The sequence below is a fragment of the Chiloscyllium plagiosum genome, chromosome 2 (assembly GCF_004010195.1).
Source record: "Chiloscyllium plagiosum isolate BGI_BamShark_2017 chromosome 2, ASM401019v2, whole genome shotgun sequence".
In the NCBI taxonomy this organism is placed as follows: Eukaryota; Metazoa; Chordata; class Chondrichthyes; order Orectolobiformes; family Hemiscylliidae; genus Chiloscyllium; species Chiloscyllium plagiosum.
The window spans coordinates 90,249,553-90,266,557 of NC_057711.1; the positions used below are offsets into that span (position 1 = coordinate 90,249,553).

The window sequence follows — 17,005 nt, forward strand, 5'->3', positions numbered from 1 at the left end:
CACGCTTGCAGCCATGTGCCGCTACCTACATTCCCTGCAACTCTACCTACCCCCAGCTCAGGACAACACTCTCACAGACCTGCAAAGGCCCACTCCACCAAGGATATGCAGGTCTTTGGACTCCTCCATCGCCAGACCACAACAACACGATGGTTGGAGGAAGAGCGCCTCATCTTCCGCCTAGGAACCCTCCAACCACAAGGGATGAACTCGGATTTCACCAGTTTCCTCATTTCCCCTCCCCCCACCTTGTCTCAGTCAAATCCATCGAACTCAGCACCGCCTTCCTAACCTGCAATCTTCTTCCTGACCTCTCTGTCCCCACCCCAGTCTGACCTATCACCCTCACCTTGACCTCTTTCCACCTATCGCATTTCCGACGCCCCTCCCCCAAGTCCCTCCTCCCTACCTTTTATCTTAGCCTGCTGGACAAGCTTTCCTCATTCCTGAAGAACGGCTTATGCTCGAAACGTCGATTCTCCTGTTCCCTGGATGCTGCCTGACCTACTGCGCTTTTCCAGCAACACATTTTCAGCCCTCAAAGATCAGCAAGGCGGCCTTTATGTGGAGCCACAGAAAATGGGGGGAGATACTAAATGAATATTTTGTAACAGTATTTACTGTGGAAAAGGATATGGAAGATATAGACTGTAGGGAAATAGATAGTGACATCTTGCAAGATGTCCAAATGAAAGAGGAGGAAGTGCTGGATGCCTTGAAACGGTTAAAGGTGGATAAATCCACAGGACCTGATCAGGTGCACCCAAGACCTCTGTGGGAAGCTAGAGAAGTGATTGCTGGGCGTCTTGCTGAGATATTTGTATCATCGATAGTCACAGATGAGGTGCCGGAAGACTGATGGTGGGCAAACGTGGTGCCACTGTTTAAGAAGGGCGGTAAAGACAAGCCTGGGAATTATAGACCAGTGAGCCTGACCTCGGTGGTGGGCAAGTTGTTGGAGGGAATCCTGAGGGACAGGATGTACATGTATTTGGAAAGGCAAGGACCCATTAGGGATAGTCAACTTTGTGCGTGGGAAATCATGTCTCACAAACTTGATTGAGTTTTTTGAAGAAGTAATAAAGAACATTGATGAGGGCAGAGCAGTAGATGTGATCTATATGGACTTCAGTAAGGCGTTCAACAAGGTTCCCCATGGGAGACTGATTAGCAAGGTTAGATCTAATGGAATACAGGGAGAACTAGCCATTTGGTTACAGAACTGGCTCAAAGGTAGAAGACAGAGGGTGGTGGTGGAGAGTTGTTTTTCAGACTGGAGGCCTGTGACCAGTGGAGTGCCACAAGGATCGGTGCTGGGTCCTCTACGTTTTGTCATTTACATAAATGATTTGGATGTCGGCAGAAGAGGTACAGTTAGTAAGTTTGCAGATGACACCAAAATTGGAGGTGTTGTGGACAGCGAAATGGGTTACCTCAGATTACAACAGGATCTGGACCAGATGCCAATGGGCTGAGAAGTGGCAGATGGAGTTTAATTCAGATAAATGTGAGGTGCTGCATTTTGGGAAAGCAAATCTTAGCAGGACTTATACACTTAATGGTAAGGTCCGAGAGAGTTTTGCTGAACAAAGAGACCTTGGAGTGCAGGTTCATAGCTCCTTGAAAGTGGAGTCGCAGGTAGGTAGGATAGTGAAGAAGGCGTTTGGTATGCTTTCGTTTATTGGTCAGAGTATTGAGTACAGGAGTTGGGAGGACATTTTGCGGCTGTACAGGACATTGGTTAGGCCACTGCTGGAATATTGCATGCAATTCTGGTCTCCTTCCTGTCGGAAAGATGTTGTGAAACTTGAAAGGGTTCAGAAAAGATTTACAAGGATGTTGCTAGGGTTGGAGGATCTGAGCTACAGGGAGAGGCTAAACAGGCTGGGGCTGTTTTCCCTGCAGCATCGGAGGTTGTGGGGTGACCTTATCGAGGTTTACAAAATTATGAGGGGCATGGATAGGATAAATAGACAAAGTCTTTTCCCTGAGGTCGGGGAGTCCAGAACTAGAGGACATAGGTTTAGGGTGAGAGGGGAAAGATATAAAAGAGACCTAAGGGGGCAACATTTTCACGCAGAGGGTGGTACGTGTATGGAATGAGCTGCCAGAGGATGTGGTGGAGGCTGGTACAATTGCAACATTTAAGAGGCATTTGGATGGGTATAGGGAATAGGAAGGGTTTGGAGGGATATGGGCCGGGCTCTGGCAGGTGGAACTAGATTGGATTGGGATATCTGGTCGGCATGGACGGGTTGGACCGAAGGGTCTGTTTCCATGCTGTACATCTCTATGACTCAATCTGATCAACAGCTGACAGCCCTGCAGTCTCAGCTGCCCCACTGGCATCTATTACTGTTCCTCTTTACCTTGCAGCAACATCCCTTTTGCTATCTAAGCACATCTGCTTTTCATCTCGTCACAAGCCTTTCCTTTCGTTTTTTCTTCTTCTTCTCCCATATTTATTTTCTGCATTTGCTTTAACTGTTACATCTCTAACGTTTGACAATTCAGTGGATAAGTTCTAAAACTGAAATGTTGCACTAAATTTTCCTGACACTACGTTATGCATGCTTGGAGGCAGACTGGCCAAGAAAATGGTAGTGAACCACACCAGGAGGGATCAGTGATGCATTCCCGCTGCTAAGGAAGTTTCCAAAGGGTAGATGGAAAGTAGGATCAATTGCCTACTCCACAGACACAATCAGTTGTGATGAATAAGGGCCAATGAGGGGCGACTTTATTTCTTATTGGCACCTTACAGCTGGTGGATTGCTGAACTCTGTTTCACGCGTGGGCCACCAGCAGAATGAAGCATCTACCTAGTAGTAGGCTGGGGTACCCCAGAGCTGGAGGCTCTTGCCCCACACAGGAGGCTGAAGGAAGGAAAGACATGATGGGTAATTTGAGCATGGCAAATCCAACAATCGTGCAGATCTTTGGACTGTGGGAGGAAACTGGAACACCAAGTGGAAACCCACACAGACAGGGGGAGAACATGTAAACTCATAAAGAGGTTGGAGTATAAGAACAGGGAAGTCTTACTGCAACCGTACAAGGTACTGGTGATACCACATCTGAAGTACTACAAGCAGTTTTAATCATCTTATTGAAGGAAAGATACCATTCCTTTGGAGGCAGTTCAGAGACAGTTCACTCGCATGATCTCTCGTATGGAGGGACTATCTTATGAGCAAAGGCTAAACAGATTGTCTCTACTCACTGGAGTTTAGAAGAATAAGAGGTGATCTCACTGAAAGACATTAGGATTCCTAAGGGGTTTGACAGAATAAATGCTGAGAGGATGTTTTCCCTACTGGAAGTGTCTAGGATCAGAGACATAGCCTTAGAATAAAGGAGCACCAAACTGGACATAAGAGATGTCAGATCAGAGACATCTCTTATTGTATGGCAGAACACACTTGGGGGTACAAATGGTCTACTCCTGTTCCTATTTCTTATGGTCTCATGGACACAGATTTAAGATAATTAACAAAAATAAAAGCAAAGAGCAGTTAAGGAGAATTTAAGCAGCAAAGTTTTAGAATCTGGAATGCAACACCCCTGAATAAATGATTAGCGGAGGCAGATTCAGCACTAATTTTTAGAGGGAATTAGATAAATGTTTGAAAAAAAATGTACAGAGCTATTTGAAACAACAGGGCAGTGAGACTACCTAGATAGTTTCACAGATAGGCAGGATGAGCTCCTTTCATATGCATCATTCCAAGAATGCGTCATAGGACCATAGGAAATTCTGACCTCATCACCAGCATCCTACCACTCTCTGGATGATAAGAGAAATACATACAGAGTGGATATAGCAATGAACAACCACAAGAATCTGCCTGGAGGAGGTGATGTGTCAGTTCCAGGTGCAAAAATAATATTCTCAGATTTTCACTTGGGCCAACTGGAGTCTGAAGACAAAGCCTGCCTAAAAAGTTAAATTTGCTCTTTAAGGTCCTAAGGTTATTAGTAGCTTACTTTGGAACAGAGATAATTTCTTATTGACATCTTACAGCTGGTGGATTGCTGAACTCTGTTTCATGCGTGGGCCAACAGCAGTTCGAGAGATGGGGATCCTTTTAGTTTTCTGCTTCAAAAGCAAAGATTGAGCTTTACTCTGTACTTAACCCAGTACTGTCCTCACCCCAGAAGTGTCCGATGGGGGCAGTTTCGGGGTGGAGGGGGGAGGGGAGGGCTTGATTTTCTGTTTGCATCTTTTGTTGAAAATAGTAGAAGGTTGTTGTTCAGACTTGAGTCCTGTGACCTGCAGTGTGTCACAAGAATCAGTGCTGTCAATTGTATTTGTCATTTATATAAACAATTTGGATGAGCATATAGGAGGCATGATTTGTAAGTTTGTAGATGACACCAACATTGGTGGTATAATGGACAGTGAAGAAGGGATCTTGATCAACTAGGCAAGTGGGCCAAGGAATGGCAGATGGAGTTTAGTTTAGATAAATGTGAGGTTTTGCAATTTAATAAGTCAAACCAGAGCAAGACTTTCACAGTGAACGATAGGGTCCTAAGGATGCAGGTACATAGTTCCTTGAAAGTGGCATGACAGGTAGACAAAGTGGTGCAAGTGGCATTTGACATGCTTGCTTCACTGTCAGAGCATTGAGTACGGACTTGGGACATCATATTCCGACTGTACAAGACACTGGTATGCCATATTTGCAGTTGCGTACAACTCTGGTCGCCCTGCTATAGGAAGCATGTTATTAAACTGAACGGGGTACAAAAAAAGATTTACGAGGATATTACGATACTGAAAGTTTGAGTTATAAAGAGAGTCTGGATAAGATGAGACGCTTTCCTCTGGAGTGCAAGAGGCTGAAGTTATAAACCTTATAGAGGTTTATAAAATCATGTGGGGCACAGATAAGGTGCATTGCAAAGGTCTTTTCCCCAGGGTAGAGGAGTCCAAAACTAGAAGGCATAGGTTTAAGGTAAGGTGGGAAAGATTTAAAAAGGGACCTGAGGAATAACTTTTTCACAGAGGGTGGTGCATCTATGGATAGAGTTACCAAAGGAAGTGGTATAGGGGAGTACAATTACAACAATTAAACGACATTTGGACAGGTTGAGAGATATGGGCCAAAGGCAGGAAAATGGGACTAGCTTAGTTTAGAAAATCTGGTCATCATGGGCCAAAGAGTCTGTTTCCATGTATGATTCTATGACTCTAAAACTGTATGGTTTTTGAATGAGAGAAGATACACTTCAGCACTGCCTGTGGCTTAGTCATTAGCAGTGATCAATAATGCTCTTCAAACAACATATACTATGATTTAAATATGTAATAAATATCAGCAACAGTAGAGAAGGGTTTCTAAAACAGATCTGAGCATCATGTTCGATAATGGACTCAAGTAAAGGTACAATACAATTTAGTTGCCATAAAGACTTGATTCTTACCAGTTTAAGTATGCCAAAAGCAATCAAATGTGACTAAATGTGAATAACTAGGTTTAACGAGTCAAATGATCCAAAATATGTTGTATAAAAGAGGCAGAAAAGCTGAACTTGTAGATATTTGTTTACTTTGTGCCTACTTTCAGTATGTAGCTTAGTTAAAAATGGATCTAGTTTCCGATTGGAAGAAAAAAATAAAAAAAATATTTCATTGTGACTACAGCTCTTTTTTTAAAAAGACAGATACAAATTTAAAATCTAAACTAAACAGGAAAACATTTTTGAAGATGCGGCTCAATGGTGGCTAAGTTGGAAAAAGACCTTTGCTCTCTAAATTTCTGCCATGCGCCCAAGATGGCCCCAAGTTCAGTAGCAACAGAAAATTACTATAATTGACTCCATCAAAGATGGGGTTAGCAGGTGAATATTTGTTCAGACATTTAAGTTGGGGATAACAGTTTGGAGATGAGTACTCATTATTATTCCAGGGTCTGCACATATCTAATAAATAGAAATCCACAAGTTTATGTCTAAGTTGTTCCTATCAATAGAAGATTTGCTCTATCAGTACCTCATCAAGAGATTCTACAATATAAAACAAAGTTTCAGTACTTACCACAGTCACCATCCTCCTGCAGAATGTCGGAGGTAAGGGTCACCACTAGTGTCCCTGCTAACGTCCTCTGCAGGTAGCGCACCCAACTCCAGCTCCTCGATAACTGTGTTAGGGAAATAGAGCTGGTGCAACTTTGGCTCATTCGAGAGGTGAAGGGTGTTATTGGAGTCACGGGGGGTTAATAACATCTCAGGTGCAAGAAAAAGACAGATGGGTTACAGTCAGGGGATGGAAAGGGAACCAGAAGGCAGTGCAGAGAATCCCTGTGGCCATTCCACTCAATAACAAGTGTACCATTTTGGATACTTTGGGAGGGTGGGGGTGGGGACTTACCAGGGGAAAGCTATGGGGTACAGGTCTCTTGCAGAGAGTCTGTCTCTGTTGCTCAGAAGAGAAGGGGGAAGAGGAGCAGAGCATTAGTAATTGGGGACTCCATAGTGAGGTGGACAGATAGAAGGTTCTGTGGGAACAAGAGTGGCTCACGGTTAGTGTATTGCCTCCCAGGTGCCAGGGTTCGTGATGTCTCTGATTGTGTTTTCGGGATCCTTGAGGATGAGGGGGAGCAGCCCCAAGTCGTGGTGCACGTAGGTACAAACGACATAGGTAGGAAAAGGGATGGGGAATTAAGGCAAAACTTCAGGGAGCTAGGGTGGATGCTTAGTGCTAGAACAAACACTGTGTCCGTGCCACATGATAACAAGGCAAGGAATAGGGAGAGAGAGGAGTTGAACACGTAGCTACAGGGATGGTGCAGGAGGGTGGGTTTCAGATATCTGGATAATTGGGGCTCATTCTGGGGTAGGTGGGATCTTGACAACATGGACTACACCTGAACCAGAGGGGTACCAATATCCTGGGGGGAAAAGTTGCTCATGCTCTTCGGGAGGGTTTAAACTAATTCACCTAAATTGTAGTTCCAGTGTCCAGGAGGTTGAAAATAGTGAGGTCAGAAATGAGGTTTCAAGGTTGCAAGAGTTCACCAGCAAGCAGGAAGGTGGTTTTAAGTGTGTCTACGTCAATGCCAGGAGCACCTGGAACAAGGTAAGTGAACTTGCAGGATGGGTTGATACCTGGGACTTCGATGTTGTGGTCATTTCCGAGACATGGATAGAGCAGGAACAGGAATGATTGTTGCTGGTTCCGGGATTTAGATGTTTCAGAAAGAACAGGGAAGATGGTAAAAAAAAGGGGGAGGTGTGGCATTGTTAGTCAAGGACAGTATTATAGTGGCAGAAAGGATATTTGAGGACTCGTCTACTAAGGTAGTGTGGGCTGAGATTTGAAACAGGGAAGGAGAGGTTACCCTGTTGGGAGTTTTCTATAGGCCTCCGAATTGTTCCAGAGATGTAGAAGAAAGGATAGCAAAGATAATTCTGGATAGGAGCGAGAGTAACATGGTAGTTGTTATGGGGGACTTTAACTTTCCAAATATTGACTGGAAATACCATAGTTCAAGTATTTTAGATGGATCAGTTTTTGTCCGATGTGTACAGGATGGTTTCCTGACACAGTGTGTAGACAGACCACAAAGTGCGAGGTCACATTGGATTTGGTAATGGCTAATGAACCTGGAGAGGTGTTAGATTTGGAGGTACGTGAGCACTTTGGTGATAGTGACCACAATTCGGTTATGTTTACTTTAGCCATAGAAAGAGATAGGGCAAGAGTTATTGCTGGGAGAATGGTAAATATGATGCGATTTGATAAGATTTAAGATTCATGGGATGGGGAAGGAAACTACAGGGGATGGGCACAATTGAAATGTGGAGCTTGTTCAAGGAACAGTTACTACATGTCGCTGATACCAGTCAGGCAGGGAGGAAGTGATCGAGTGAGGGTGCTGTGGTTTACGAAAGAAGTTGAATCTCTTGTCAAGAGGAGGAAGGCAGCTTGTGTTTGGATGAGTCGTGAAGACTGTTAGGATGCTTGAGTGTTACACATTAGCCCGGAGAGAGAGCTACGAGAAGCCAGGAGGGGAACATGAGAAGTCGTTGGCAGAGAGAATTTTACAAAACTCTAAAGCTTTCTTATAGGTATAATCAGGAATAAAAAAATGACCAGAGAAAGATTAGGTGTGAGAGTGTGGTGCTGGAAAAGCACAGAAGGTCAGGCAGCATCCGAGGAGCAGGAAAATCGATGTTTCGGGAAAAAGCCCTTCATCAGGAATGATGAAGCCCTTCCTGATGAAGGGCTTTTGCCCAAAACGTCGATTTTCCTGCTCCTCAGATACTGCTGACCTGCTGTGCTTTTCCAGCACCACACTCTCAACTCTAATTTCCAGCATCGGCAGTCCTCACTTTCGCCTACAGAAAGACTAGGGCCAATCAAGGATAGTAGTGGGAAGTTGTGCATGGAGTCAGAGGAGTTGAGAGTTTTCTATAGGCCTCCGAATAGTTCCAGAGATGAAGAAAGGATAGCAAAGATAATTCTGGATAGGAGCGAGAGTAACATCCCCTGTAGTTTCCTTCCCCATCCCTTGAATCCTAAATCTTATCAAATCGCATCATATTTACCATTCTCCCAGCAATAACTCTTGCCCTATGGTATATACCTATTCCTTTCCATGGCTAAAGTAAACATAACCGAATCGTGGTCACTATCACCAAAGTGCTCACCTACCTCCAAATCTAACACCTCGCCAGGTTCATTAGCCATTACCAAATCCAGTGTGACCTCGCCCTTTGTTGGCCTGTCTACACACTGTGTCAGGAAACCATCCTGTACGCATCGGACAAAAACTGATCCATCTAAAATACTTGAACTTGAATGCTTTTCATCAGGATTGACACTGGAAAAAGACAATGTTGTCAAGGAGAATACTGAGATACAGGCTACTAGACTAGATGGGATTGAGGTTCACAAGGAGAAGTTATTAGCAATTCTGGAGAGTGTGAAAATAGCTAAGTACCTTGGGCCGGATGGAATTTATCCTAGGATTCTCTGGGATACTAGACAGGAGATTGCAGAGCCTTTGGCTTTGATCTTTATGTCGTCATTGTCTACAGGAACAGTGCCAGAAGACTGGAGGATAGCAAATGTTGTCCCCTTGTTCAAAAAAGGTGGTAGAGACACCCCTGGTAATTGTAGATCAGTGAGCCTTACATTGGTTGTGGGTTAAGTGTTGGAAAAGGTTCGTAGAGATGGCATTTATAATCATCTGGAAAGGAATAAATTGATTAGGGGTAGTTAACACAGTTTTGTGAAGGGTAGGTTGTGCTTCACAAACCTTATCAAGTTCTTTGAGATGGCGACCAAACAGGTAGATGAAGGTAAAGCGGTTGATGCGGTATAGATGGATCTCAGTAAGGCATTTAATAAGGTTCCCCACAGTACGCTATTGCACAAAATTCAGGGGCATGGGATTGAGGGTGATTTAGCAGTTTGGATCTGAAATAGGATAGCTGAAAGAAGACAGAGGTTGGTGGTTGGTGCAAAATGTTCATCCTGGAGTTCAGTTACTAATGGTGTACCACAAAGATCTGTTTTGGGGCCACTGCTGTTTGTCATTTTTATAAGTGACGAAGATGACGGCAGGGAAAGATGGCTTAGTAAGTTTGCCGATGACACTCAGGTCGGTGGAGTTGTGGATAGTGCTGAAAGATGTTACAGATTACAGAGGGACATAGATAAGCTGCAGAGCTGGGCTGAGAAATGGCAAATGGAGTGTAATGTGGAAAAGTGTGAGGTGATTCACTTTGGAAGGAGTAACATGAATAAAGAGTCCAGGGCTAATGGTAAGATTCTTGGTAGTGTATATGAACAGAGAGATCTCGGTGTCCATGTACATAGTTCCCTGAAAGTTGCCACCCAGGTTGATAGGGTTGTTAAGAAGGTGTTAGCTTTTATTGGTAGAAGGATTGAGTTTCAGAGCCACAAGCTCATAGTGCAGCTGTACAAAACTCTGGTGCAGCCACACTTGGAGTATTGTGTACAGTTCTGGTCACCACATTCTGGGAAGGATGTGGAAGCTTTGGAAAGTGTTCAGAGGAGATTAACTAGGATGTTGCCTGGTATGGAGGGAAGGTCTTATGAGGAAAAGCTGAGAGTCTTGAGGCTGTTTTTCATTAGAGAGAAGAAGGATGAGAGATGACTTGTGACATATAAAGATAATCAGAGGGTTAGATAGGTTAATCAGTGAGAGCCTTTTTCCTCAGATGGTGAAGGCTAGCACGAGGGGACATAGCTTTAATTTGAGGGGTGATAGACATAGGACAAATGTCAGAGGTAGTTTCTTTACACAGACAGTAGTAGAGGCATGGAACGCATTGCCTGCAATAGTAATAGTCTTGCCAAATTTAAGGGCATTTAAATGGTCATTGGATGAAAATGGAAAAGTGTAGGATAAATAGGCTTCAGATTGGTTCCACAGGTCAGTGCAACATGAAGGCCCTGTACTACACTGTATTGTTCTATGTTCTATCCTGGACAAATCAGACTGCTTGATGGGCATCACATCCACAAACATTCAAACCCTCTACCTCTGAACTTCATAATAGTATTGTGAAAGCATTCACAAGATACATTGTAAAAATTCACCAGAGCTCCTTGGACAGCAGCTTCCAAACCATGACCACAGTCATCTTGAAGTTCAAGGGCAATAGATACATCGGAACACTACCATGCTGCTATTTTCTCTCCAAGTCAGCCACCATTCTGATTTGAAAATGTACCACTGTACCTTCCTGAACTCCCTCTCTAACAGTAGTCTACCTCCAGCAAGTGGACTGCAGAGGTTCAAGCAGTCAACTCACCACCACCTTCTCAAAGGCAAATAAGTCTGGATAATGAATACTAGCCCGAACAGCAACACCCATATCCCATGAGTGAACATAAACAAAATCACTAAACTTTCCAAACTCATGACCTTTACCACCCAGAAGGACTAGGCCAACAGATACATAGGAATATTAATAACTCTTTTCAAGACTCATAACATTCTCACCTAGATCTATATCCTTTACTCCTGCTGTGTTAAAACCCTGAGACTACATTCCTAACAACATTGTAGATGTACGTTTACCATAGGCTGCAGCAGGTCAAGAAGTCTGGAGTCACCCAAGGATCTTTCCTTGAGCACTTCCTCTAACATGTGATTCTGATGCTAATGTTATCCAAAGTCAAAGAGTCAGGTACCTCCTCTAAACAGACAGCACTCAGCTCTACTATGCCACTATTTCTCTCAATCTCATCCAATATCCAATCAACATCATTAAGTATCATTTTCATCTACTTGCAGACTATGAAGCTAGAAATCATCACCTTTGACCTGTAATAAGCATCAATTTGAAACGGTGTAGGTTGAACCAGTTTGTTCATACTTTCTAAAAACAGGCTTTTTGTTGAACGGCTCAAGATGATTAGAAACCACCAGAACATATGACATTCCAAGATTTGAATAACTGCTAGTCACATTCAAAGAATTGCATATTATAATGTAATTAGCTTAGTGCTGTGTATGTATTTGTTTAGATGTGGGGTAGCGCTTTGTGCAGCTTTCTGTTGTCTTGGAGACAGCTGACAAATACAAAAAAACTTTTTTGGGGCTGAGACATCTGTTCTGCTGCATAACATAATGAAAGTCTTCGTCCAAATCTTCTGATCTACGTTGGCATCTTGACAATTAGGTAATTAGTTGCCTAAGGTCATGGTTTTCACCTCTCCTTTGAGTATTTTGTCTCTTAGACTAGCACTTTGCTCATATATTGTGTGTGTGATATTTTGTCCTTTCGTTAATTTGTCCACAATTTCCATACTGCATTATGTCTCTTGTTACTTCACCCTTTAATCGCCTCATTCCTAGTTCAAACACCAAAGAAGCGGATTAGCAAATGGCTGGCTGGAGACAGCGCTATGTGAAAAAGTGGAAGAGGGAAGACAGAAACAGAGGACCCATTGGTGGGGAATGAGAGTGGATGGCAGGGAAAAACAGATCCATCAACAAAAACCTGTTGTTGAATCCATATGAATAGGATGCTATGCAAGGATGTATGGAAGAATGCAGTTAACTGATAATAGAGGAGGATCTAAAGGAATAGCTGTAACTTTAAGTGAAAAAGAGAAAACTATTAGATATGCTTGAAAACAATCATGTTCATGAATAGCTTGTATTTTCTTTTAGTAAACTACTGATTTTTATTAGCATTTGTTTCATTTTAAGGGAGTGAATGAGAAACTAATACGTAAATATATTCTGCAGAAATGTTTTTGATAGAATGATTATAACACAAAGACAATCAGAAATATAATTAAAACAGAAGTAGCATTTCTATATTTCAGGCTAGTTTTAGGTCAAACACAAATGTTTCCACCATTAATCTTACAGTCAAGTTTGTGCTATATTTTATATTGCTACAAATTGCCAACTTGAAAACTAATCGGTCCCCCATTTTCACCACCTAATCATAAGCAAAGTTAAAAATCACAACATCAGGTTATATTCCAACAGGTTTAATTGGAAGCACACTAACTTGTGGAGCGCCACTCCTTCATCAGGTGATTCCCTGATGAAGTAGCGGCGCTCTGAAAGCTAGTGTGCTTCCAATTAAACCTGTTGGACTATAACCTGGTGTTGTGTGATTTTTAACTTTGTACATCCCAGTCCAACATCGGCATCTCCAAATCATAATCATAAGCAGATTGTCATTCAATTTTTTATTTTTATTTTTTAGATTAGATTACATTACAGTGTGGAAACAGGCCCTTCGGCCCAACAAGTCCACACCGCCCCGCCGAAGCGCAACCCACCCATACCCCTACATTTACTCCTTACCTAACACTACGGGCAATTTAGCATGGCCAATTCACCTGACCTGCACATCTTTGGACTGTGGAAGGAAACCGGAGCACCCGAACGTGCAAACTCCACACAGTCAGTCGCCTGAGGCGGGAACTGAACCCGGGTCTCAGGCGCTGTGAGGCAGCAGTGCTAACCACTGCGCCACCGTGCCGCCCACACGGTGGGCCTGTTTGTCCCTGTTTAAACAGTTGGGGTGTGTTTCCTCCACTTCCTCCATTTTTGGATTCTGAATTTGTAAAGGCTGCAACAACATGGCATAATAAATTTAAAGCAGAAGTTGGGTTTATTTCACGTGCATATACCCCAGGGGAGAGTGGGGTGGGAGGTGCGGGGTTAAATTTGAAAACTGACACACTTGCAAACATATGGGGGAAGGGACCAAAACAATAAATACGTTAAAATTAGAAACAATGAAAGTACAAAATAAACAAGGGAGACCAGTTTATTAATGACCTTGCTTTTAAGATAGAGTCCAAAAGTCCAAAGCTGCAGGTAACAGTCTGGAATTTCTTTAAGGATGTGCTTGATTGGTTAGCCAGCAGCTGAGGAACTGGAGTCAGATTTGTTCTCTTTAACGTCTCTGAAGTTCTTCTGAGAATTTTGTTGATGAAATTGAACTTCTGCTTCACTGTTTTGACAAGCAAAAATTAATGCTTGCAGAGGAAACAAATATAGGTTTACTTCCTTTTTACAAGCCTTTCAATTACACGTTTTGATATTGCAGAAGTTGTATGGAGTAGCAACAGCCCCTCAACTCCCTGCTATTCCATAAGTGCATTGTTAAGGTTTCGTACTGAAGCTTCATCTCGGGGAACAGGTAGTTGCCATTAAAAGTAGGCCTAGCATTCCATAAAGCCAACAGTCTATGGCTTATCATAGAGGTTAGCCATCAACACATTTGTTTTAATCAGATAAGTGAAACTTGCAATTAGAGTCATAGAGATGTACAGCATGGAAACAGACCCTTCAGTCCAATCCGTCCATGCCGACCAGATATTCAACCCAATCTAGTTCCACCTGCCAGCACCTGGCCCATTCCCTCCAAACCCTTCCTATTCATACACCCATCCAAATGCCTCTTAAATGTTGCAATTGTACCAGCCTCTACCACCTCCTCGAGCAGCTCATTCCATACTCGTACAACCTTGTGTGAAAACACTGCCACTTAGGTCTCTTTTATATCTTTCTCCTCTCACCCTAAACCTATGCCCTCTACTTCTGGACTCCCCCACCCCAGGGAAAAGACCTTGCCATTTTACCCTATCCATGCCCCTCATAATTTTGTAAACCTCTATAAGGTCACCCCTCAGCCTCCGGTGCTCCAGGGAAAACAGCCCCAGCCTGTTCAGCCTCTCCCTGTAGCTCAGATCCTGGCAACATCCTTGTAAATCATTTCTGAACTCTTTCAAGTTTCACAACATCTTTCCAATAGGAAGACCAGAATTGCGCGCAATATTCCAACAGTAGCCTAACCAATGTCCTGTACAGCCGCAACATGACCTCCCAACTCCTGTACTCAATACTCTGACCAATAAAGGAAAGCATACCAAATGGCTTCTTCATTATCCTATCTACCTGCGACTCCAATTTTGGTGTCATCTGCAAACTTACTAAGTGCATCTCTTATGCTCGCATCCAAATCATTTATGTAAATGACAAAATGTAGAGGACCCAGCACCGATCCTTGTGACACTCCACTGGTCACAGGCCTCCAGTCTGAAAAACAACCCTCCACCACCACCACCCTCTGTCTTCTACCTTTGAGTCCGTTCTGTATCCAAATGGCTGGTTCTCCCTGTATTCCTTGATCTAACCTTGATAATCAGTCTCCCATGGGGAACCTTGTTGAACGCCTTACTGAAGTCCGTATAGATCACACCTACTGCTCTGCCCTCATCAATCCTCTTTGTTACTTCCTCAAAACACTCAATCAGGTTTGTGTGACATGATTTCCCACGCACAAAGCCATGTTGACTATCCGTAATCAGTCCTTGCCTTTCCAAATACACGTACATCCTGTCCCTCAGGATTTTCTCTAACAACTTGCCCACCACCGATGTCAGGCTCACCGGTCTATAGCTCACTGGCTTGTCCTCACTACCCTTCTTAAACAGTGGCACAACGCTAGCCAACCTCTGGTCTTCCGGCATCTCACCTGTGACTATCGATGATACAAATCATAGATTTGTTTGTAATAACTGTTTGTAATTTTTATTAATGACTTGGAAGAGGGAGTCGAAGGGTGGGTCAGTAAATTTGCAGATGATACGAAGATTGGTGGAGTTGTGGATAGTGAGGAGGGCTGTTGTCGGCTGCAAAGGGATGCAGAGCTGGGCTGAGGAGTGGCAGATGGAGTTCAACCCTGCCAAGTGTGAGGTTGTCCATTTTGGAAGGACAAATAAGAATGCGGGGATGAGGTTGGAGACGATGTGGTTTTGCCAAGAGGCTCCTTCACCTCATCCCAACAACAGTCTACTCACTCTCACTGGATGTCATTTCTCTGCTTTGCAGAGAAGATTTACCAGGATGTTGCCTGGAATGGAGCGGAAGTCGTACGAGGGTAGGTTGAGAGTTCTCGGCCTTTTCTCGTTGGAACGGCGAAGGATGAGGGGTGACTTGATAGAGCTTTATAAGATGATCAGAGGAATAGGTAGAGTAGACAGTCAGAAACTTTTTCCCCGGGTACAACAGAATGTTACAAGGGGACATAAATTTAAGGTGAAGGGTGGAAGGTATATGGGAGATGTCAGGGGTAGGTTCTTTACCCAGAGAGTGGTGGGGGCATGGAATGCGCTGCCTGTTGGAGTGGCAGAGTCAAAATCATTGGCGAACTTTAAGTGTCAATTGGATAGGTACATGGATGGGTGCTTAAGCTAAGACAAATGTTCGGCACAACATCGTGGGCCGAAGGGCCTGTTCTGTGCTGTATTGTTCTATGTTCTATGTTCTATAGAGATGCACAGCCTGGAAACAGACCCTTTGGTCGAACTCATCCATGCTGACCAGATGTCCTAAATTAATCTAATCCCATTTGCCAGAACTTGACCCATATCCCTCTAAACCCTTCCGATTCAAATACCTGCCCATATGCCTTTTAAATGTTGTCATTGTACCAAGCTCCACCACTTCCTCTTGCAGCTCATTCCATACGCGCACCACCCTCAGTGTAAAACCTTTACCCCTTAGGTCCCTTTGAAACCTTTCTCCTCTCACCTTAAACCAATGCCCTCTAGTTCTGGACTCCCCACCTCTATCAAGTCACCCCTAAACCTTCTTTTCTCCAATGAAAACAGCCCCAAGTGCCTCAGCCTTTCCTCATACGATCTTCCTACCATACCAGGCAACATCCTGGTAAACCTCCTCTGCACCCGTTACAGTGCCTCCACATCCTTCCTATAGTATAGCGACCAAAACTGCACACAATACTCCAGATGAGGCTGCACCAGAGTCTTATAAAACTGCAACATGACCTCAGGGTTCCGGAACTCAATTCCTCTACCAATAAAAGCCAGTACGCCATATGCCTTCCTCACCGCACTATTTACCTGGGTGGCAACTTTCAGAGATCTGTGTACATGGACACCAAGATCCCTATGCTCATCCACATTACCAAGTATCCAACCATTAGCCCAGTACCCCATCTTCTTGTTACTCTGACTAAAGTGAATCACCTCACACTTAGCTACATTGAACTCCATTTGCCACCTTTCTGCCCAGCACTGCAGCTTATCTATATCCCGCTGTAACCTGACACATCCTTCCTCACTGTCAACAACTCCACTGACTTTCGTATCATCCGCAAACTTGCTCACCCAACCTTCTAGCCCCTCCTCCAGGTCATTTATAAAAATGACAAACAGCAATGGTCCCAAAACAGATCCTTGCGGAACACCACTAGTGATGGCACTCCAAGATGAACCTTTGCCAGGCATGACCTGCCCTTCACAAAACCATGCTGTCTATCCTTGATCACATTATTCCTATCCAGATGTTCATAAATCCTATCCCTTACAATTCTCTCTAAGATTTTGCCCACAACAGAAGTGAGACTCACTGGCCTATAGTTACTAGGGTTATCCCTACTCCTCTTCTTGAACAAGGGAACCACATTTGCTATCCTCCAGTCTTCTGGCACTATTCCTGTAGACAACGAGGACATAAAAATC

The 17,005-nt window shown here is 43.7% G+C and overlaps 1 protein-coding gene across 7 annotated transcripts in view; it reads right to left on the reverse strand.

Moving 5' to 3' along the window:
- LOC122561800 (guanine nucleotide-binding protein G(I)/G(S)/G(O) subunit gamma-7) overlaps window positions 1-17,005 on the reverse strand; it is a 313,573-nt gene that overhangs the window by 279,130 nt on the left and 17,438 nt on the right. The window contains exon 1 of one of the 7 annotated variants that reach the window (XM_043714000.1): window positions 6,044-6,059. The exons of the other annotated variants lie outside the window; for them this stretch is intronic. The gene's annotated coding sequence lies outside the window, so the exon portion shown is untranslated. Of the gene's footprint in view, window positions 1-6,043; window positions 6,060-17,005 lie in introns of those variants that run through there. 7 annotated transcript variants of the gene reach the window in all.